This window comes from Dermochelys coriacea, chromosome 2, assembly GCF_009764565.3.
Source record: "Dermochelys coriacea isolate rDerCor1 chromosome 2, rDerCor1.pri.v4, whole genome shotgun sequence".
NCBI lineage: Eukaryota > Metazoa > Chordata > Testudines > Dermochelyidae > Dermochelys > Dermochelys coriacea.
The window spans coordinates 11,549,270-11,573,091 of NC_050069.1; the positions used below are offsets into that span (position 1 = coordinate 11,549,270).

The window sequence follows — 23,822 nt, forward strand, 5'->3', positions numbered from 1 at the left end:
CATAACACAAGAACTTTTTCATTTTTCATTTGTTGAAATTAATAGGCAGCAGGTTTAAAACAGATTTAAGGAAGTACTCCTTCACACAGCGCAGTAACTTCCCATGGAGCTTATTGCCGTGGGATGTTGTGAAGGCCAAAAGTATAACTGGGTTCAAAAAAGAATTAGATAAGTTCATGGAGGGTAGGTCCATTAATGGTTATTCGCCTAGATGGGCAGGAATGCAACCCCAGGCTCTGGGTGTCCCTAAATCCCCAACAGCCCGAAGCTGGAATGGATAACAGAGGATAGATCACTCAAAATTTCATTGTACTGTTCATTCCCTCTGAAGCATCTGGCAATGGCCACTGTCAGAGACAAGATGCTGGGCTAGATGGACAATTGGTCTGACCCAGTATGGCCATCTTTATGGATTAACAATTTTTTCAACATTTTATTTAAAACTTTGCATTACAAGGAAAAAAAGACTAGTGCCTCAAGAAAAAGGTAAGCGTACAATACCACAGAAGAATCTTTATGCATAAAACAATTCTATGTTGTCGTTCAGTTTTCACTTATCATCTTCCCTTTGAACTCAGTTAAACAGATTTATTAAGGTAGAGCCAAATGAACTGCTTTGGAAGTGGGAAGATTCAGAAAACAGAAATAATTGCTCTGATTTTCTAGATAATAAAAGGTTTCCAAAGGCCTCTAGTACTAACCCCTTGCACCACAAGACTCATCTTTACACAAGCCCTTCCAGCAAAAATGGCTACTGCAGAATGTGGCAAAATTTTCTCCAGCAAAGTCAAAGGGCACAAAGTCTTGGTAAGAAATGGCAGATTCACTGAAGAAATGAATAGTACAATGCTTTCAGTAAAAAGAGTGCTTTTTTCTTTGTGCACATTGATACACTGTTTAGAAATACATAGTTAGGTAGATACTTCCATAGCACTTTTCATCCATCAACATCAATTAATTTAAGCATCACATGTGAGTGAGGTGGTATTAGTCCCAATTTAAAGAAGAGAAGACTGAGACATGGAAGGAGTAAGCAGTTTGTCCAAGGTCACATGGTAAGTGTGTTGTATGGTCATGAGAAGAACCCAGATCTCCCATCATCTGCCTTAACTACTAATGCATCCTTCCTCTAATGGTTCTATGCTGAATCATTCACGTACTCCAAACTTAAAAATATTCTGGAAGTAGGAGCTTTGAGTGCCCAGTTGCAGCCCTCTCGGCTAAGATAAAAAACAATGTTGCCATCTCTTTCAGAATTTTGAAATATACATATCAGACTATAAAATCCATAAAATAACTGAGAGTTACAAGTCAAAGATTTTGAAGGCCTTATTGCAGTTGCATTTGGACCATCTGTCTCTTGCTTCTCTGCAATGGTGTTTGTTGTAAGAATAACTCCTGTCATAGACCTGGCTGTTGTTTGAAATTGAGATTCATTAGTTTTGTGTCTGGCAGTTACACTCCTGGTAAACAAAAATATTTAATATTCTTCCAGCTCCCAAATCCCATGTGTTCTTGGGGAAAGTGCAGCTCAAATGAGGTTGGATTGCAGCAGAAGTACAATTGTACCTGACTGCAGACAAACAAAGCCACATTACCCTTTCCACTCACAATGTGGAACCTTACATGATTCTGGCCAAAATTAGGGACTACCATGACAGGTACTTGAGAGAAGCCCTGTTCAGCCTCCTCAAACTGGAGATATGTTACCATAATACACGACCTGTTTGAGGGAGAGAAGGGAAAATTACTTAGGGTGATGAGTAATAAAAATTCACACAGAGTTACACAAATATGTTAGTCTTGTGTAGAATACAAATTGTACAGAAGCCAGGAAATGCAAAATTAAGGAAGGTGTATAAGCTTGTTCTTGGCTTTTTGGCTTCGATCACGTGTAGCATCACTTTACTGTGAAACATCCTGTATTGGGGGACAGACTCAGTGATCTAATATGACTTTTTTCATTTCCAGCTGCTATAATCCTATTTATCTCAGAATGATCTGGCTTTCGTTGGTTTGTGTGACAATTTTAATTTTAACTAAGTGTATTTTTCTAATGCGTTCTTATGCCAGAGGGAAGTGAAGCTACATATATTAAAAGGATGTAAACACCAAGCAAGGAGAGGGATTATTTTGAGTATAGAACTATGGGCTATAACTAAGAGTGGTGGGAAATAATGTTGTAGAAAAGAACATTTAAACTGAGTATCAAGAAACCTTTGACAATAAGATCTCTTAGACTGTGGAATCATTTCCTAAAGGAAGTGGTGAAAGCCTCATCATTTGAGACATTTAAAACAGGACCGGAGAAGACATTAGAAATATTACTATATATGAAGCAATCTTGCATTTGTAGCTCCATATAGCAGTTCTAGTTTGTAACTGTCTGACCTATGTAGGTGTTATCCATCTCTTCTCCTCTCTCTGCCCAGATCCATCAGTGGAACTGAAAAAAATGTACAGAGTAGAAAAGAAATTATAGTAAAAGTTAGAATTATCTAACAAGAAGGCTAATGGCATTTTGGGCTGTATAAGTAGGAGCATTGCCAGCAGATCGAGGCATGTGATCATTCCCCTCTATTCGGCATTGATGAGGCCTCATCTGGAGTACTGTGTCCAGTTTTGGGCCCCACACTACAAGAAGGATGTGGAAAAATGGGAAAGAGTCCAGCGGAAGGCAACAAAAATGATGAGGGGGCTGGAGCACATGATTTATGAGGAGAGGCTGAGGGAACTGGAATTATTTAGTCTGCAGAAGAGAAGAATGAGGGAGGATTTGATGGCTGCTTTCAACTACTTGAAAGAGGGTTCCAAAGAGGATGGATATCAGTGGTACCAGATGATAGAACAAGGAGTAATGGTCTCAAGTTGCAGTGGGGGAGGTTTAGGTTGGATATTAGGAAAAACTTTTTCACTAGGAGAGTGGTGAAGCACTGGAATGGGTTATCTAGGGAGGTGGTGGAATCTCCTTCCTTGGAGGTTTTTAAGGTCAGGCTTGACAAAGCCCTGGCTGGGATGATTTAGTTGGGAATTGGTCCTGCTTTGAGCAGGGGCTTGGAGAAGATGACCTATGAGGTCCCTTCCAACCCTGATATTTTATGATTTCTTAAGAATCAAGGCTCTGAATTTCTCCTGTCTCCACATGTTGGAAAAGAGGACTACAACCACTTTCTGACTGGCACTCAAGAAACTGGTGAAAAGTAAAAACTTTCTTATTTACAGTAATACTATTTTTCAGAAGGAAAAGGTAAAAGATTCTGCATTCATTCTAAGTTCTACCTTTAGCTTTGTTATATAATGGCTAAGATGTCAATACGTTATAATTAAAAATGTGATGCAATGGAACTTTGATACTTAACTTGAGAGACTGGTCCTTAATATGTAACTTAGTGCTCATTAGCAGCCTTTATTAGTATAGTTATTATGATTAATATGCATTACGGTGGCACCCAGAGACACCAGTCAGGATTTGGAGCCCATGGTGCTAGACACTGTACAAACACAAACTAAAAGATGGTCCATGCCCCAAAGAACTCACAGTCTAGTTAAGACAAGATGCAACCAACTGGGCATAACAAACAATGGGTACAAATTGGGGAGGGAAAACCAGTAGGGACATGTGTCTATATATTGGCCAAATAAAATAAAGAGCAGAAATATCTAATGGTCATCTTCCTAGCCATTATCTTTTAGTGGCTTCCCATAGGCATCAAGGCAGGCATGGGTGAGGAGGAGGTATATGAAGGCAAACAAGTTTCTTTATGCACTTGTTTGGAAAGAATGGAAGAAAGTGTAGAGATTTTTATGGAAGAAGCAGACAAAATGGTGATAGAGGTTGGTATTGCTGGAAGGACAGGGTATGACACGATAAGACACAAGGTCAGACAAGATTGGACAGGCAGAGTTTTGAATGGCCTTAAAGGTAAAGATCAGATGTTTGCAGTAGATGCAGTGGAGAATAGAAGCCAGTGGAAGGATTCAAAGCAACAGTGACATGGTTGGAAGGATGGGCTAGGAAATTATCTTAGCAGAAGCATTTTGAATGGATTGGAGGGAAGCAAGGTGCAAATTATTTTACAAAACCAAACTTTTTGAGAATTCAGCTAAGTTCTATTGCTCTTTTCCTCAGCACATGTTCACTGGCTACTGACTTCACTAGCCACTGGTGTCCATATGTTAAATACTGTATGTAGTATCTGCTTTAAATAGGAAACCATTTTTGCAGCATTAATTTAAGTGCTGCCAACTAAATGGAACTGTGATAGCATTGTCCTGTGGATAATGGAGTCAGACAATCCAGTCAGACAAATAAACAAATGTTTAGCCTTTGGAGAGAAGAGGAATTCTGAAATTTTTATTTTGCAGTCTGTGAGAGAGATCTCTTTCAGAGCTATTAGGACTCAGTTCTCTTATCCACTATTACCTTGTTTGCAACAATTCTCTTTCTCCTAGGGGGCTTAGTGACTTGAAAAGCAACCATCATTATAATACCAACTCTGCTCATTATTGCAAGCAGCCTGCAGCCAAACTTTAGCTATTTTATTAATTAACAGCCATGTTGCTCTCCCTTGGAAATCTCAGTAGAAAGGCCATCTATGTCATTGCCCAGCAGAAACTGTTCAACAGTCAGAGCCAGAAATGGCAGGTGGTTGTCCAGAGCTCTAAATAAAGTCTGTATCATGTTCTTCCTTTTTCTCCCAGGATTTGTGGAGGAGAAGAAGGAAACAACATTTTGTTTGGTTTGAAGGTTGTGCATATTCTAAAGCCTGGCCCAGAGATCAGTAATAAAGGGCTCTTTTAATAAATGATGTCAGAAGATTACTATCTGCACCCCCCAAAAGCACATACTCTTGTGGAAGATTTAAGTATTTATGATTCTGTTGATAGAACTTTCAGTGGTATGGAATGTGTGATGTTGCCAAGCGTAGTAACATTACCAGGCAAATGCAGTTTGTTCAGAATAAGGATTTGTTTAAATATTTCAGTGCAAAGCATGGAACTGAGTCTTGCAGTGATCTCGGATGTGTTTTCCAAAGGGATTGTCATAATGCATTCAAATATTTTGTTTTATTGTTGGATTTATTGTAATTGCATGGGTGCTCAATGCTCTAGAAAATTTGCCGTATGGAAAATTCTTGCATTGGCAGGGGGAAGGGCTAGATAAACTACTATTGGCTTTTTCCCATCTGTAACTTTTGTGTCTCTGTGTCAATTAGAAATAGTCCAAAATATATTAAGCAATAATATTTTTATGTATAGAAAAGCTGTTACTGGCCTGGGATCGAATTTTCTACCTGCTGGTTGCAGTCAGGAGTAATAACTATCATGAGTTATATCAGGGAGCTAATACGAAATAAAAATACAGACCCTTCAAATGGCCAATGAACACAAAAAAACTCACACATTTCCCCACTTCACATGCATCAGGCTTGCCTTTTGATGATAAATCCCTGTCGGTTACAATGCCAGATGTGTTGTACATTTCATCTGAAAGATGTTCCATCCGTATACTTTGGTGGACTGTAAGCAGGACTGATGTAAGGATCCCTTATCAAAATTTCCCTCCAGGAATTCCTGGCCAGGTTTCCTGCAGTTTTACTCTGGGGACAGATAACTAGAGCTTCCAGTTAATTAATATGGGTCTGTTGGCATAGTACAGGGTGGGGGGAAAGTGCACTGGATAACCTGTTAGGATTTTTTCTAACTTATGTGAACAACTGAATTTTTAAATCACATTTTCCTGTTAGTGAGACATGGCTTTTTAATGCATTGATGTGGTTTTGGATGTTAAGGAGGGCAGTCTAGGAGAGAGTCTGGGGGGAGGGAGGGCGAAAGAATGTCATCTTAAGTACAGACACATCTCCAACTGGGCTATACCATCAGTAGCGCTTTGTTTTGGGAGAATACTCAGTTCCACTACTAACATTCCCTTTTCAGGAAGCTCACTTTCCACAGTATTGTCGGTAATAAGTGTCTGAGGCAATATACTGTAGCAGATACTGACTTCTTTTCCTGGACAAATCCTTAAATTAAGTAGCAGTAGGCCAAACTTGCCTGACTTCAAGTAATTAACAGTTATATTGGTTTTTACTGTACGTTTTAGAGGAAAGCCTCCAGGCCACTAGAGGAAGAGATGATATTCTTATAAATCAATGCTCAACGATAAGTGTCAGAGGAAGTGGACCTTTGCTCTTACAAAGCAGTTTTCCACCAAGCAACCATGCAGCAGAATTTAAAATTAGAGTCTAACTAGAAATGACAATTGGCAAAGGTGGGGGTGTTTTTTTGGTTTTTTGGGTTTTTTTATGGCTACAGGTTGGCAAGGCTGTTATCTGGAACTGACCCTTCTGGTCAAAGAATACACTCCACTGCTTTTAGTATAGGTTTTCAGTTTTTGTTTTTATTGTTTTGTTGCTTGTAGGCTCCACCAGGAAACGTGAAAATAGCATTTACTTCAGCACAAGGTTTCATCTTTTCCATTTGATGAACCCTGAGTGTGAGATTCATCTGAGGCCTTGGTCAACCAAGAATGGGAACTGTAACCTCCCTTCTGCCAGGAGGCAGGCAGTACAAAGCTATCACTGCTAAAAAAAAAAGTGAATGTCACTGGACAGGAATGGAAGGGGCAACTATTCTGCCTATCCCCTCACTGGCCAGCAGGGCCCCTATGCAGCACCTGTTTGGAATAAAAGCTGTCCTCTCGTTGGGGTGAATCACAAATGGAATATAAGAAGCGCTCTGGTGCAGGGTGGGAGGAATGTACAGTAATTTATAAAATTATGTGAAAGAGTGTGATCATTTTGGGCCAGGAATTGTGGTTTCTTTTCTGTTTGTAAAGTACGTAGCACACTGTGGCTGCTACCAGTAGCAAATGAATAAGTATAATATACGCAGAGGAGAGAGTAAAGAAGTGGTAATGCAGTGAAAGGTGAGATCGAGAAGGGAAGAAGAGAGAGCAGAAAAGGATGAGAAGTGCTTTTATGTCTCTAAATATTCATTTCTATCATTTTTCAAAAAATTTGAATTTGCATTTTGGGAAACTTGATTTGGAGCATGAACTTTCCCAGATTTTCAGACCCTATTGTATGGTTTGGCTATATCTGCTATTTCTTGTAAAACACTTTCAAAATCAGGTTTGTGATGAAGATGAACAAAACACTTTCACCTGTGATTTTCATTTTTTTTACGATTCAGAATGTGCCTTGAACCATCTTGGAGTTTGACTTTCATGAAATCTGGTCATAAAGTCAGCCCCCGTATCACAAACTAAATTTGTGACCATGTTACTGAATGAGAGTCTAGAATTCTAGAAACAAAGTGTTATATTTAATAACTTGCACTTACATAGCATTTTTCTATCCTAGTTTCTCACCACAAGAAAAAGTTAATTTAATCTTTCTCTTGCACATGCTGTGCACACACACCATGAGAGAGGGTATTAATGTTTTCTTTTCACAGAGGGATAAACCGAGACAGAGAAAATTGATTTGCCTAAGATCACAGAAGAATTATAGCTAAGAACAGAACCTAGGTCTCCTGACTCCCTGTCTTGTGCCTTAACCTCTGCTTTTATCCCCAGATGAGGTATGTGAAGTGAAGCAGGAAGATAGAAGAATGGAAAGTTATTGACATAAAACTGACTCTGAATCCAGTTGATAGTGTCACATCTGTGAAGAGAATGACAAAGAATCTTCTCCACTACACAGTTGGCAAAATCTTGACTAGCAGAAGTGTTCTGAATAAAGAGCAGGCTAATAACTGGCTTATCGCTGCCATCTGGGATAAAGGGTGACCCAGTTGCGCACAAATAGAGGTTTGAAAGCACTAGGGGAAATCTGGCCCATTAAATGCAGAATTAACCTTGTGCTTCTTGCCTGGTGAAAACAAGTGGGAGAGAGCCCCTTATCCCACTCTTCATCAAGGGGCATCAGATCCTTGCTCAGAGGGCAATCTGCTGGCCAGCTTGTTGCTCATGATATTTCAGCTGATTCTTAAAGAAGCATCACTCAGTGCCAATGATTGTGACAACTTACCTTCCTTTGTCCATCATTCACTTCTCGAGCCAGGTTATTGAGAAGGTCGTGATGAATATACTAGACCCTTCCCAATGAGGTTTTGGTGTAAATTATGGCATAAAAGCACCACTAGTGCTTCATCTTGTTATGGCTATGTATGGGGGGGAAACATCTATGCTTATATTTCACATTCTACCAATGATCTTTGACACTGCTAATCATAAGGTGGTGCTGACTCACCTATAAGACTTACCAGGAGTGGATGTAGCCATATTAAATTGGTTCTAGTCATTCCTCGCTCCTCATCAGAGGCACCTGCCCTTAACATCCAGGTGGTTCATAGTGACAGATCTCATAGACTTTAAGGCCAGAAGGGATCATAGTTATCATCTAGTCTGACCTCCTGCACATTGCAGACCACAGAACCTTACCTATCCACTCCTGCAGTAGGCCCATAACCTCTAGCTGAGTTACTGAAGTTCTCAAATCTTGATTTAAAGACCTCAAGTTACATAGAACTCACCATTTACTCTAATTCAAACCAGCAATTGACCTGTGCCCCACACTGCAGAGAAAGGCAAAAAACAAAACAATAACAGGGTGTTTGCTAATCTGACATGGGGGAAAATTCCTTCCTGACTGCAAATATGGTGATCAGTTAGACGCTGATCATTTTGGCAAAACCCACCAGCCAGGCACCCTAGTGAAAGAATTCTGTGTAGTAACTCAACCTTCCCCATCCAATTTCTCATCTATGGCCATTGGAGATATTTGCTAATAGCAGTCACAGATTGGCCATTTGCCATTGTAGGCAACCTCATCATACCATCCATGTCATAAATTTATCAGTCTCAGTCTTGAAACATGTTAGGATTTTGCCCCCACTCCCTCCTTGGAAAGCTGTTCCAGAACTTCACTCCTCTGATGGTTAGTAACCTTTGTCTCATTTCAAGTCTAAAATTATTGATGGCCAGTTTATATCTATTTGTTCTTGTGCCGACAATGGCCCTTAACTTAAATAACTCTTCCCTCTCCCTGATGTTTATGCCTTGAATGTATTTATAGAGAGCAATCATATCTCTCCTCAGCCTTCGTTTTTTTAGGCTAAATAAGCCAAGCTCCTTAAGTCTCCTCTGGTAAGATAAAAAGAAAAGGAGTACTTGTGGCACCTTAAGACTAACAAATTTATTAGAGCATAAGCTTTCGTGAGCTACAGCTCACTTCATCGGATGCATTTGGTGGAAAAAAAAAATTTCCACCAAATGCATCCAATGAAGTGAGCTGTAGCTCACGAAAGCTTATGCTCTAATAAATTTGTTAGTCTCTAAGGTGCCACAAGTACTCCTTTTCTTTTTGCGAATACAGACTAACACGGCTGCTACTCTGAAATCTGGTAAGATAGGTTCTCCATTCCTCTGATCATCCTACTAGCCCTTCTCTGCTCCTGTTTCAGTTTGAATTAATCTTTCCTAAACATGGGGAACGAGAATTGAAAACAGTAGTTTTCAAGTAGAAGACAGATGCGGTGTCACCCATGCCTTTGTATAATGGTACTAGCACTTCACTACCTCTACTAAAAATAGTTCATCTGATTGCCTAGGATTGCATTAGCCCTTTACACAGCTGCATCACATTGGCGACTCATAGTCATAGAATCATAGAATCATAGAATATCAGGGTTGGAAGGGACCCCAGAAGGTCATCTAGTCCAACCCCCTGCTCAAAGCAGGACCAAGTCCCAGTTAAATCATCCTAGCCAGGGCTTTGTCAAGCCTGACCTTAAAAACCTCTAAGGAAGGAGATTCTACCACCTCCCTAGGTAACGCATTCCAGTGTTTCACCACCCTCTTAGTGAAAAAGTTTTTCCTAATATCCAATCTAAACCTCCCCCATTGCAACTTGAGACCATTACTCCTTGTTCTGTCATCTGCTACCATTGAGAACAGTCTAGAGCCATCCTCTTTGAAACTCCCTTTCAGGTAGTTGAAAGCAGCTATCAAATCCCCCCTCATTCTTCTCTTCTGCAGACTAAACAATCCCAGCTCCCTCAGCCTCTCCTCATAAGTCATGTGCTCTAGACCCCTAATCATTTTTGTTGCCCTTCGCTGTACTCTTTCCAATTTATCCACATCCTTCTTGTAGTGTGGGGCCCAAAACTGGACACAGTACTCCAGATGAGGCCTCACCAGTGTCGAATAGAGGGGAACGATCACGTCCCTCGATCTGCTCGCTATGCCCCTACTTATACATCCCAAAATGCCATTGGCCTTCTTGGCAACAAGGGCACACTGCTGACTCATATCCAGCTTCTCGTCCACTGTCACCCCTAGGTCCTTTTCCGCAGAACTGCTGCCGAGCCATTCGGTCCCTAGTCTGTAGCGGTGCATTGGATTCTTCCATCCTAAGTGCAGGACCCTGCACTTATCCTTATTGAACCTCATTAGATTTCTTTTGGCCCAATCCTCCAATTTGTCTAGGTCCTTCTGTATCCTATCCCTCCCCTCCAGCGTATCTACCACTCCTCCCAGTTTAGTATCATCCGCAAATTTGCTGAGAGTGCAATCCACACCATCCTCCAGATCATTTATGAAGATATTGAACAAAACGGGCCCCAGGACCGACCCCTGGGGCACTTCACTTGACACCGGCTGCCAACTAGACATGGAGCCATTGATCACTACCCGTTGAGCCCGACAATCTAGCCAGCTTTCTACCCACCTTATAGTGCATTCATCCGACCCATACTTCCTTAACTTGCTGACAAGAATGCTGTGGGAGACCGTGTCAAAAGCTTTGCTAAAGTCAAGAAACAATACATCCACTGCTTTCCCTTCATCCACAGAACCAGTAATCTCATCATAAAAGGCGATTAGATTAGTCAGGCATGACCTTCCCTTGGTGAATCCATGCTGACTGTTCCTGATCACTTTCCTCTTCTCTAAGTGCTTCAGGATTGATTCTTTGAGGACCTGCTCCATGATTTTTCCAGGGACTGAGGTGAGGCTGACTGGCCTGTAGTTCCCAGGATCCTCCTTCTTCCCTTTTTTAAAGATGGGCACTACATTAGCCTTTTTCCAGTCATCCGGGACTTCCCCCGTTCGCCACGAGTTTTCAAAGATAATGGCCAAGGGCTCTGCAATCACAGCCGCCAATTCCTTCAGCACTCTCGGATGCAATTCGTCCGGCCCCATGGACTTGTGCACGTCCAGCTTTTCTAAATAGTCCCTAACCACCTCTATCTCTACAGAGGGCTGGCCATCTCTTCCCCATTTTGTGATGCCCAGCACAGCAGTCTGGGAGCTGACCTTGTTAGTGAAAACAGAGGCAAAAAAAGCATTGAGTACATTAGCTTTTTCCACATCCTCTGTCACTAGCTTGCCTCCCTCATTCAGTAAGGGGCCCACACTTTCCTTGGCTTTCTTCTTGTTGCCAACATACCTGAAGAAACCCTTCTTGTTACTCTTGACATCTCTTGCTAGCTGCAGCTCCAGGTGCGATTTGGCCCTCCTGATATCTTTCCTACATGCCCGAGCAATATTTTTATACTCTTCCCTGGTCATATGCCCAACCTTCCACTTCTTGTAAGCTTCTTTTTTATGTTTAAGATCCGCTAGGATTTCACCATTAAGCCAAGCTGGTCGCCTGCCATATTTACTATTCTTTCGACTCATCGGGATGGTTTGTCCCTGTAACTTCAACAGGGATTCCTTGAAATACAGCCAGCTCTCCTGGACTCCCTTCCCTTTCATGTTAGTCCCCCAGGGGATCCTGGCCATCTGTTCCCTGAGGGAGTCAAAGTCTGCTTTCCTGAAGTCCAGGGTCCGTATCCTGCTGCTTACCTTTCTTCCCTGCGTCAGGATCCTGAACTCAACCAACTCATGGTCACTGCCTCCCAGATTCCCATCCACTTTTCCTTCCCCCACTAATTCTACCCATTTTGGAATTGATCAATACACCCAGGTCTTTCTCCTCCTCCTATTGCTTCCTCCTCTGGTAAGTCCTCAGTTTAGAGCAAAAAATTTTGTAGCGCATGTCCTTGCACTTTGCACTATCAAATTTAATCGCATTTCTATTACTCCAGTTTTCAAGGTCACCCAAATCTTTTTATATGATTACAGAATCATAGAATATCAGGGTTGGAAGGGACCTCAGGAGGTCAGCTAGTCCAGCCCCCTGCTCAAAGCAGGACCAATCCCCAACTAAATCATCCTGATATTCCTGTCCTCCTCCATATTGACATTAACTCTCAACTTTGTGTCATCTGCAAATTTTATTAGCACACTCCTACTTTTTGTGCCAAAACCATTAATGAAAATGTTAAATAAGAATGGTCCCAAGACTGATCCCTGAGGAACTCCACTAGTAACCTCCCTCCAGCCAGCCAGTTCACCTTTCAGCATGAACCATTGAAGTCTCCCTTTAACCAGTTTCTTACCCATCTTTTGATTCTCATATTAATCCCCATCTTATCCAATAAGTTCCCACGTGGAACTGTATCAAATCCTTTACTGAAATCCAGATAGATTAGAGCTACTGCATTTGCTTTGTCTAGAAAATCGGTTATCTTCTCAAAGAAAGTGATCAGACAGCTCTGGCACGATCTACCCTTTGTAACACTATGTTGTATTTATCCCAGTTACCATTTACCTCTATATCCTTAATTACTCTCTCTTTCAAAATGTGTTCTAAACATACAATTGAGGTCAAACTAAAGGACCTTTCTTAAAGGTCACTTTTTTCCCCTTTCTTAAATATAGATCCTATATTTGCAGTTCTGTTGGACCTTTACTGTTGCTAAACATACTCTCATATACTAGAAGTGGCAATAAACGTCTTTTTCCATCTTTATGTAGCAAGGAGGATTATGCCTATTCTCATGATTCGCTGGAATAGCAGTTGCAACCCTGAATACTGGTTCTGCATAAACTCATATCAACAATATCTCCGGTATAACCATCTGCGTAGACTGTTTTGATGCCAGCACAAAGACCATTCTTGAGGAGCATTAGGGTTATAGCATTTGGACCTCAGTGTAGATCCTATGCAAGGTCTGAGTGTTTTAGATGGCTTTATTCTCTCCCTATCCAATAGAGCAAAGTTCTTGTCTATGGTATGACTTAGGAATTGTTTTTTTCTTGCTGCCATCTGGACATTTGAAATCAGTTCCAAAACTTTGGGTTTTTTAGCTAAAACTTCCATACCATCTGCATTTACTGTATCCGTGAGCTGAGACAGCGGCCCTGTTTTGCTATGTAGACTGCAATATCTGTTTAGTAACTTTATGTAGGCTTGAAAAATATTTCACTTTTATTATGATTTGTTACATTCTGAAAACCTAGCTCTTCTGAGCTGTTTGTCACATTATTATGCTCTTCTGTGATCTTGAAAATCATGTTTGCAATTCAGGTACTTTCCTTTGCCACTAACCATGACAAAGCCAGTGATCGAAATGGGTTAGAGAAAAATTATTTTGCTATATAGAGCTTTAGAAAAGACATTGGCCTCATTTCTTTCTGGGTCAGTCAGCACAGTAAAGTGTGAATATAGATTACCAGTAGCATTTTCACGGAGTCTCTATCATCCCAAAATTGACTGCATCCTTAGTTCTTTTAATTCAGTCTCTTGTTTGTATCGCAAGTGGGCGAAGGGCAGGCTTTTCCACAAATTAATCTTGGAAAAGACAAACCACACAATAGAATGGTTAACTGCCAAGGCGCCCTGCACTCTGTGAAATCAGAAATGCTCTTGGGAACTTTTTCCAATATGTTACTGTTCATTTTTCATGCTTTCTAACCATGTCACAGACTTGCCTTCACTGTCTAATTTCAACGGTAGTTATATAAGAACATAACCTGAACTTGTATTAGAGGCCATTAGGTAGCAGAACAAAACACCATTATACTGAAAATATTTTTCACTTTAGGAAGGACCAGACCTCCAACAAAATGACTTTTTACAATGTGAAACTGCAGGTTGAACTCTGTTTTTAGTTTACATGTGATCCCAGATTTGCAGTCCTGGAGACGAAAATCCTCTCTCATCCTAAGGGCAGGTCCCACTTGAATGGCAGCAGTGCAGATTTTTCAACACTGCCTACAAGTCTGCCTGCTGTGGAAGAATCATTTCTGGGGCTGAGAGGGTAACTAAGGGCATGTCTACACTTCCTTACCATTTGGGGTATAAACTACTCCATGCAGATCCAGCGGGCATGAACTTAAAGGTCCTTAGTTTGCACAAATGTGGTTCTGTTTGAAGAGGACTACATCAATGCAAACGACAGACCTTTAAGGTCATGCCTGCTGCATCCGCACAGGGGAGTTACATCTCCGCACTGCGGTACATGCTGCACTTCACACCCCTGTAATCTGAACTGTGAGGCAATGTAGACATGCCTTTAGTCTCCATAGCATTTGATTCTTGGTCTCGCTGCTAAGACTACACAGAAGTGTACTAATTCTAGTGGAAGAAAGGGAGTGTTTGAAACTTGGTGAGCCAGGCATGCCCCGCCAGGAGAAGACAAGCCCCTCAGAGTGGAAAGAGGGAAAAACAATCCTCTCACCTAAAACTAACTATACTAAACAATAACCTCCAACTATAAACTACCTAACTGCAATGAAAACAGAAGGCTGAGGACACTCTAGACAGAGTCACTAGGGTTCTATATCAGCTAAGGTTGTAGTTTGCCCATGCATCCCTATATAACCTCAGTGTCTGCCACAAGGAGGCATAGGGCTCATGGGTGAGGCAGATGGACACTGCTAGCTTGAAATCGCTGATTAAGGGCTGAAGCAATGCATGGATACCTGCAGAGGAGCACCCATAGGGACACTACTTGAGTAAGAATTTATGTTTCTTATTAAAACTCATTTCTCTTGGGCTCTCCTCCAGTCACAGTTCTGAAGCCTGTTAAGTGCCTCATTGCAGATCCTCAGATGGTATAAATCACTGATATTCAATTGACTTTTACAGAGCTGCACCAGTTTACACCCGCTGAGAATTTGGAGAATTAGGTGTAGAGTGCATGTTTTCAGATGAAGTAAAAATAAGTGTGTATGCCCAGTTTAATCAGTAACAAAGTGTAGGTTATTTGATAAAGTGACACGCTAGTCCAGAAAGATTTTATGAGTTGATCATTACATCTTTCCAGAGTTTGGTTTCTGAAGTATTTTAATCTCAGTTTTCTGTAACTTTCTGCATTTTAGAAACTCTCTTTTCCATTTCTTATGAGCTTCGTTTCCACATATATTTGACAGAAGTGAACAATTTAAACTTCTGAAAGACCACTTTTTATATCAGACCTAAAACAAAATTTCTAATCTTTTTGTTGCTGACTATTGCATTTTGTCTGTTTCATCTGCTGTGGACTGGCAAGGGTTAATAGTCTCTGTGTTCTCTGATTATGCATCTGTGTCTCTCTAGCAGGTACAACAGACACAATATTGTGTTTCTGCAGATAAGCTGATATCCTTGTCCTGTCCGCCCACCAAGTACTGCACAAATAATTCTTAGAAAAGAGACTTAATGAACCACCACACCACACTGATTTGCACATAATTGTATCTGCCATTTAAAAGCCAATGATAAAAGGACAGAATTTGATACTTGTTCTTTCCTCATTTTTTTCCACTGGTTTCTCTGGAAGAAACCGAGTTTTAAATTTTAGCTGGGAATGATTTTGCCACCCAGCTGGCCAATTAAAAATAGAGAAGTATGATGGAATGATTTGCAACACTAGGTGGGTGAAGCTGAAGGCATGTACAGCAGCCTCTGAGTTCAGAGAGGATTTAATTATCTACTCTCCATAGCTAGGCTGAATTTTTTTATCCTGATGTATTTAATTTGTCAACTTATTTAAACCCAAACTTTTCATTCTTTCTATATTTCACCAGGCTCAGATCTGAGCCCTTGAGTGCTGGGAAGAAAGGCTTAACTCTCTTATCAAAGAGTTCTCTTTCTTTTAATAGCATTGTGTGTATTCCAATTTATTTTTTGTTAAGGCTGGGTTTCTTTTTAACCTTTCCTCCTCCTCAGTGTGTATCTTATAAATCCCCAGCTTTTACCTTTAGTTCTGCATTGGGCTTGATACTGTAAGGAGCTGCTGGTAACAAAAGCTAGCAGATTGAAATGACCCATTATGAACCAACATGGAGATTTGAAAAGTTTACAATTAAGAATGAATGGGGGAGAGGGGGTGTTTGCAGCCAACTTGGGAGTGAAACATATTGCCCTACAATCTAATAAGCATAGATCTCCTTCAGGAGTCAGGTTTACATCTCACTCTCACTGGATATTTTAAACATTTGTGTCTCTCTATAAAGTATTGCTAATGTGTGGTCTGAGATTGAGAAACTCAAGATTTAGATACAGCCTGAAAATGTGAGTCATAAGAGAGGGACAAGAGAAGAGGAGGCCAAGATTACAGTCTTGAGAGACACGGAGGATGGTGATGCTGTCCTCACGGTAGAGAAAGTGGAGGGGAGAGGAAAGGGCTCCAGGGAAAAGTTCAGTAGCTCAGTTTTGGGAATGTCAAGTTCCAGTTGATTGCTTGACATCAGCAAGATGATGTTAGAAAGACAGGCCAAAATGTTAATTTTGGTAGAAGGAGAAAGGTCCGGAATAGCAAAATAGATTTGTCATAGAGATTTTCTGTTACGAGTGGGTTCAGTTGTTCTTCACTGACTTTTACCAGCCGTGAGGAACATTTCACAATCCATTTCACAAATGGAGACCCCAATCTTTCTCAGGGATTCTAATGCTTCATTTATCAGGGGGTAGCAGCGTTAGTCTGTATCCACAAAAACAACAAGGAGTCTGGTGGCTTAAAGACTAACAGATTTATTTGAGCATAAGCTTTCATGGGTAAAACACTACTTCTTCAGATGCATGGAGTGAAAATTACAGATGTAGGCATTATATAATGACACATGAAGTGAAGGGGGTTACCTCACAAGCGGAGAACCAGTGTTGACAGGGCCAGTTCAATCAGCACGGATGTAGTCCACTCCCAATAATAGATGAGGAGGTGTCAATTCCAGGAGAGGTAAAGCTGCTTTTGTATGAGCCAGCCACTTCCAGTCCCTATTCAAGCCCAAATTAATGGTGTTAAATTTGCAAATGAATTTTAGTTCTGCTGTTTCTCTTTGAAGTCTGTTTCTGAAGTTTTTTTGTTCACGTATAGCTACTTTTAAATCTGTTATAGAATGTCCAGGAAGATTGAAGTGTTCTCCTACTGGCTTTTGTATGATACCATTCCTGATGTCTGATTTGTGTCCATTTATTCTTTATATAGGGACTGTCCAGTTTGGCCAATGTACGTGGCAGAGGGGCATTGCTGGCACATGATGGCATATATAACATTAGTAGACGTGCAGGTGTCTAATGGGACCAAACTCAGTCAGGTGGCTGGGCAGTTTCTTGCTTTATTTGATTGGATTTAGAATTTTCTGTTCTAACAAGTTTTTACCTTTTATTCAGTTGTACTGTTCTGCAACATAAGATTAAAGCTGTTCTCAGCAGTCACCGCTTGGCTATAGTATTTAGTTAAATAATACAGTTTGACTATCTGGTTTACTCTTCAGAAGAAGTGTGCCAGCCATTCTGGTAGAGATGAGGATTCTTTTAGCTGTGTGACTATGGTGTAGTCCTGCAAGAAATCATAGTGCTGTTGGTAAGTGGATTTGAATTGGGTTTGGAGGAAGGTCAGGTTTTAAAAGCAAGGAATGATACAGTTTGGTCAGATCCAAGAAATAGTAATGCCTCAGAAATTATGGTCTGATAATTTTCCAGACATGTCTGCCCGGATTTACTAGGTGATGTTTTGGTGCAACAGCAGTAACAAAAACATGAAAGAATTTAACTGAACCCACTAAGTGAGACCTCGAACAATTTAGAATTAGTAGATGGAACATTTTATGTCTAAGCCTCTCTGTGAAATGCATTAAGCATTAAGAATGCCTAGACATTTGTTTAAAATACACACAGTAAATACCATAAATGGCCTCTCTCTTCTTGAGTAGTTCTGGGTTATAGACCTTAGCCATGAGTAATCTGATAACTACATGCCCCACCTTACCTTTTTTAAAGTGCTGAGATAGGACGATTTGTCCCTGAATAAAACCCTTTATTATCTCCAGTTAATTCCAGCTCGTTGAGTTTCAATCATGGCTGGGCTAAACTAGCCCCATGAGGCTTGGTGTCTTAGTGCTCATATTTACACAGTCATTGAGATGCAGCAAATCATCTACCTGCCTGTTAATAGGGAGTTATGTATTACCTTTAACAGGGCTCTGGAAAAAGGCTGCTGTGTTAGGGTAAAATTTTCTTGCAACCTTGACATCTGATCTAGTATTTCCTGGCTACCCTGTAACACACGCACAGAATGTATCTTCAGAATACCTATTGACCACTTTGTTAACATATTCACTATCACTATAATGCTTTCTTAAAACTTTCTTACCATGTGTTTCTGTATGTCTATGCACAGATATCTCTGTTCTTCCATCCTTCTCCATGTATTCTTGAAGTCTTTCCCACTTCAGACAATTCCAGATTACATAGGGACTTTCCATCCCAAAGGATCCCAAAATAACAAATAAATTAAATGAAAAATAGTGATTTGTGGCATACAATGCAATATCTATGTAAAGAGCACATAGCAATAGTACACTGCAATTGAAATCAGGTAATGAAGATTACTGTATCCACTTGAAATTACTATATCTAGGGAGAGGTTAGGTAGGTATTGTAATGTTTAGAATGTAATGTTTACAATGTAATGACCAGAGGTAGAATTTAGACCTGAACACTGAGAGTAACTTTCTTTTTGCACATACAAAAAGCTCAGCTGTTTGTCTCATCTATAAGACAGCCCCTCCTGCTGTATAGTATCCGCTATTTGCTGGTGTTGAGTGTTGCTGGTGTTGAGTACTGACTCAGAGGAAATGCATCACTTTCTGCATCACTATCACTGTCTCCTGAAGCACTTAAGCGTTTCTTGGAGGTCTCCAATCAAAATACTATCCTGACCAATTCTTATTAGAGATCAGACAAGCTTTCAGCATAACGTGGTATGGCTGCAGACTGTTTTGTTCTGCATTTGGTTACAAAAGGCATGCCACCGACACTTATCACAGGAGAATGTTATGGTTCTCCTCTCTAGGGCCAGTCAGCGTCGCACCTCACCGCCATCATTGTGGAGATACACAAAGAGGACGGAAGCCATATACAGTAAAAGCTGTGTCATCCAGCACTTTACCAACTGGAATGCTCTAGAAACTGGCATTTTTGATAGCTCCCAGTGCAAATCTTCAATCTAATAACTAGGACCAATGCCGTAGCTAACTGGAATAGATGTCCAAGCTATTTGGGACTAGGGATGTAAAAGGTTAAATGGTTAACCAGCGCTGGCCATGCCATGCCGGCAGGACACCAGCCCCGACCGCGGTGGGCGCGCCAGTGGGACCCCGGCCCCTGCCGCACCTGAGCAGCCCTGCAGTCCTGGCCCCAGCCCCAGCCGCGATGGGCCAGCAGGACACCAACGCTGCCACCCCAAGCCAGCCTGCCGCCACAGCGACATCGGTTAATGGTTACTGGTTAAACTGGCCCTCCTGGGGCAAGTTTAGCCCAGCCATGATTGAAACTCAATGAGCTGGAATTAATTGAAGATAATAAAGGGTTTTATTCAGGGACAAATCGTCCTATCTCAGCACTTTAAAAAAGGTAAGGTGGGGCATGTGGTTACCAGATTACACATAGCTAAGGTCTATAACCCAGAACTACTCAAGAAGAGAGAGGCCATTTATGGTATTTACTGTGTGTATTTTATACAAATATCTGGGCATTCTTAATGAAGTTTCCTTGCATTTCACAGAGAGGCTTAGACATGAAATGTTTCATCTATCATTTAACCGCTTAACTTTTTAAACTGATATTTACATGCCTATTCAGGACCTGGGAATTTCCGAGAGCAGTTGGACTACCCTCAAGTTCGCCGCGAAGAGCCGAATGCTGTTCTTTCTGTTTGTATCCACCATTGTGATCAGTCCGTTTATTACTTGGTGTATTTTCCTGTGTTTATTGTAAAATATTAACACCACCTTACCATTATGGCATCCAAAATACCAGCAAAAAGCAAAGGAGAGAAGCGTAATAGAGTTGCGTTGACATTAAAACAGAAAATAGATATTTGTTCATGTCTTGAAAAAGGCGAGAATGAATGTTTATTCATTTTATTGTATTCTAATTCTTTGAATATTGGTAATCGATTGGTAAGTATAACTCTTAGTTGACAGGAATTTTTGACTAACTGGCACCCCCATTCCCCCAACATGCCAGATAACAAAGCTTTTACTGTATATGATTACATAGCCTTTGGAGACAAATCATAGTGTTTTCTTTTGAATAACCTACAGTTTAAGTAATATTTTAAGCCATATTCTACCACATTATGGGCTTATTCCTAGAATATTTCTTGTACAAAAGAAATCTTTTATGCTAGTGCTATACAGAATAATAATATACAGTGCAATCAAATGCATCACAGTGTGAGTTTACTTTGTCTAGTACTTAGCACCTGTTGGTTTGTTTTTTTGAAAAACAGTGCAAAGAATCAATGAAAAGAAGTAGCTCTGCCATAAGCAAGCTATAGGAATAATGTTTTCAAAGGCCTTAAAGCATATGTGAATCATAAGATAAGAAATTTTCAAAATATGGGCATATTATCTGTTAGCTTGACCTGTGTAGCAGTTGATCAAAAGATCTTGACTGCAAACCTACTTGCGATGAGCAGATACAAGTGGTTGGCCTACATTCAGATAACAGGATTATTTAAACAAACTGGGACTATTCCACAGAAACTAGTCAAAAGAAGTTTAGACTCAGTTAGAAAAAAGAAAGTTCATGGGTGCTTTAAAATTAAAGGGATCTGAGCCTTTAGATTAGGACTTGACACAAGCAGTAAAACTCAACTGATTTTCACTTCGATAGCAAATACCTTTCTCATCTAGATGAAATTTCTGGCAAACCATCAAACAACAAGTCATCCTGGCTGCCAGAGAAGAAGTGAGTGTGATCAGCTTGCCAGAAATTTCATCTAGATGAGAAAGGTACATTACAGAATGTATAAACATCACCACCAACAAACCCTGCCACCAAATAGCTAAAGGTTAAACAGAAGGAATAAACTAGTTTCTTAAAATAAATCTGTGGTTCATATGTGGTCAGATTTATCTAAATTTCCAGTTAAAAGTTGGAATCAACTATCACCCAAAGCACAATTTTTGTTAGTGCTTTTCTTTCCAGCGAGCATAACCCTGGCATTTAGCTTTACTTGAAGAAGATTTTACTACATCCAAATGTTTATAATAGTCAGAGATCGAACAGCACTGAAACTGAACGCTGATCACGTGTCTGTTATGGGTAAACTTGGGAATTAAATTGAACATTAGCATTATAGTGATGAGGGGGAAGAAAGCTTACTCAGTCCAAGTGAATGAGTTTGAAAAATAAAGCAATCCTTTTGAAACAGAGCCCACAGGGGACATAAAGGCTGCCTTCATCCCATTGTCAGCTTAGAGCAAATAACAGATACAAACCGAGAATGTATCTGGGATAACCGTAATCAGACCAGTCAAGATCTATCTTCAGCATACCAGCCACAGTGGATGACTGATTAAATAGAAAAATCAAAGATTACTCACGGCTTACTTTGCTGCAACAATGTTTTTAATGGTGTATTTCTTTTTAATTGCTTGTGGAAGAAATAAAATGACTAATTCAATTTTAAAATGTTTTGTGTATGAGAAAGATTGCCAGAAATCAGGCAGCTAGGAAGGATTATGAAATTGTGTTGGCTGTTTCAGTAGTTCATCTTAGAGTTTTATCATTTGTTTACTATACCTAATCCCCTGTTCTCCACATTGTATGTTTGCAGAAGTGTGACTGTTATGTTACTTGAAGGACTCTGGCTCAGTTGTTGGTATTTCCAGAAAGTTAGATTGGTTTTGTCTATGCTTTAGAATCATCCCATCTCAAAAGATCTGATCTAAAGATGTACTGAGCACCTTTGTAGTTGCTCTGACTTCAGTGGGAGCTGAGAACATTCAGCACCTTATAGCATAAGGCTTAGAATGGTCGATTCTAAGGATAAAATCCTAGCAGAGTTTTAAACTATTACTATGTAAATAGCTATGCGTGTTTATACATGGTATAGTTATTGGCGCCAATGCAGTAATGTTATGGATGAATTTAGCTCAAAATTTTTCCGGAATTCCAGTGAATGAACCGAACGATGTTGCTCCAAGTTAAAATGGTTGGGCTTGGTATGAGAAACTGATCTCAAAGACATACAGTAGAATTTATGCAAATACATGTGATGCTTTCGTGTTATTAAATAACCATTTGGCCCGTGATTGATGAGCATGACCAGGAACATAGAAGCAATACGTTTTTATGAATATCTTTTGTTTGGATTTATCCAGCTGTGAAAATACTGTAGGTCTCATAATGGACAAACAAACATAACCAACCCTATTTCCCAATGTGTAAATAATCTGCACCATCCTTTTGGAAAATTAAGGGGAAATGCTGTGCACAAGAAAGAATAAAGGAGGACTAGAGAGACAGAAACAATGCTTGGGTTTGGTTGTTGAATAAGGTACTTAACAGAGTTCAAAAGAGCTTGGTATGTTGGAAGAATACTGTGCAGAACCTGAACACTCCTCTATCAAAACTGCTTACTCAAAATGAAATACGAGGCTGCCAGAAACTGTTTCTGACTTGATGCATAAAAGAAGGGACAAGGTATTTGCTAAATCTAAAACTGCCAGACAAGAGAATCAGCTTGAATCAAAGGGCGGGTTTGTTTGTGGTGGGATGATTTCTCGCCATCCTGAGATTTCGCTGTTTGTTGTTCTTTTTAAAATATATATAACCAGGGTCAAACTGGATTGCTCAATGTATTTGCAAATGGTAACGTTTGCTGATTTTTGCTCTGTGTGCTCCTGAGCGTTCCCCATTAAAACCTGAACGAATGTTACCTCTCAGGAAAAGAGAAAGTTGAAGCAATTCCAAACAGCATTTCTGGCCCTTAGATTGCTCTGCTAGCAAAACTGGAAGCCAAACTGGCATGGCTAAGGCTTTTAATCATCACTTTATACTGTGTGTACACAAAATAACGGAATCATTCTGTGACACTATGTCACTGCAGTAATTCCTGCTTGGGCTTTCTTTCTTTAGCTTTTCTCCAACCAAGTATCTGATGCATCTTATCTAGAGATTTCAATGTTATTGCTGTTCCTCTTCAAACAGGTTATGTCTACACTACAGACCTTACACTGTCTTCTATGTAGCCACTCTCCCACCGGCATAATTAAACCACCCCTTTCGAGTGGCAGTAGATATGTTGGCGAAAGAGCATCCACACCGGCGCTTTTGTCTGTTAAATGCTAGTGCAGACAAAGCCTTAGTGTTGCTCTCTCAAATATGCAGATTAGCAAAACTAATCTCCCTTGCACAGTTATAACAACATTTTTAAAAAGCCTATCTTAAGAACCCCCTGCAACTATCACACTGCAGCTGGTTACGGTCTGTGTTTGTGGGCTTGAAGATCAGTTTGTATCTGTCAAGTGAGTGAGTTTATTTACTCCTCTAGCCATCTGCTGCTTTAAATTTTGTTAACCTTCTCATTTGAATAAATTAAGCTCTGTCTAAGATTTATTAAAAGTCCCAGACCAGGTTCTCAGCTGGTGTAAACTGTTTGAGAGAGAGAGAGAGAGAGAGAGAGAGAGAGAGAATTGAAGTCAGTGCAGC

At 40.3% G+C, this 23,822-nt stretch overlaps 1 protein-coding gene across 3 annotated transcripts in view; it reads left to right on the forward strand.

The window, feature by feature from the left end:
* Positions 1-23,822, forward strand: part of TRAPPC9 (trafficking protein particle complex subunit 9) — an 874,505-nt gene that overhangs the window by 838,534 nt on the left and 12,149 nt on the right. The gene's annotated exons all lie outside the window — the stretch shown is intronic.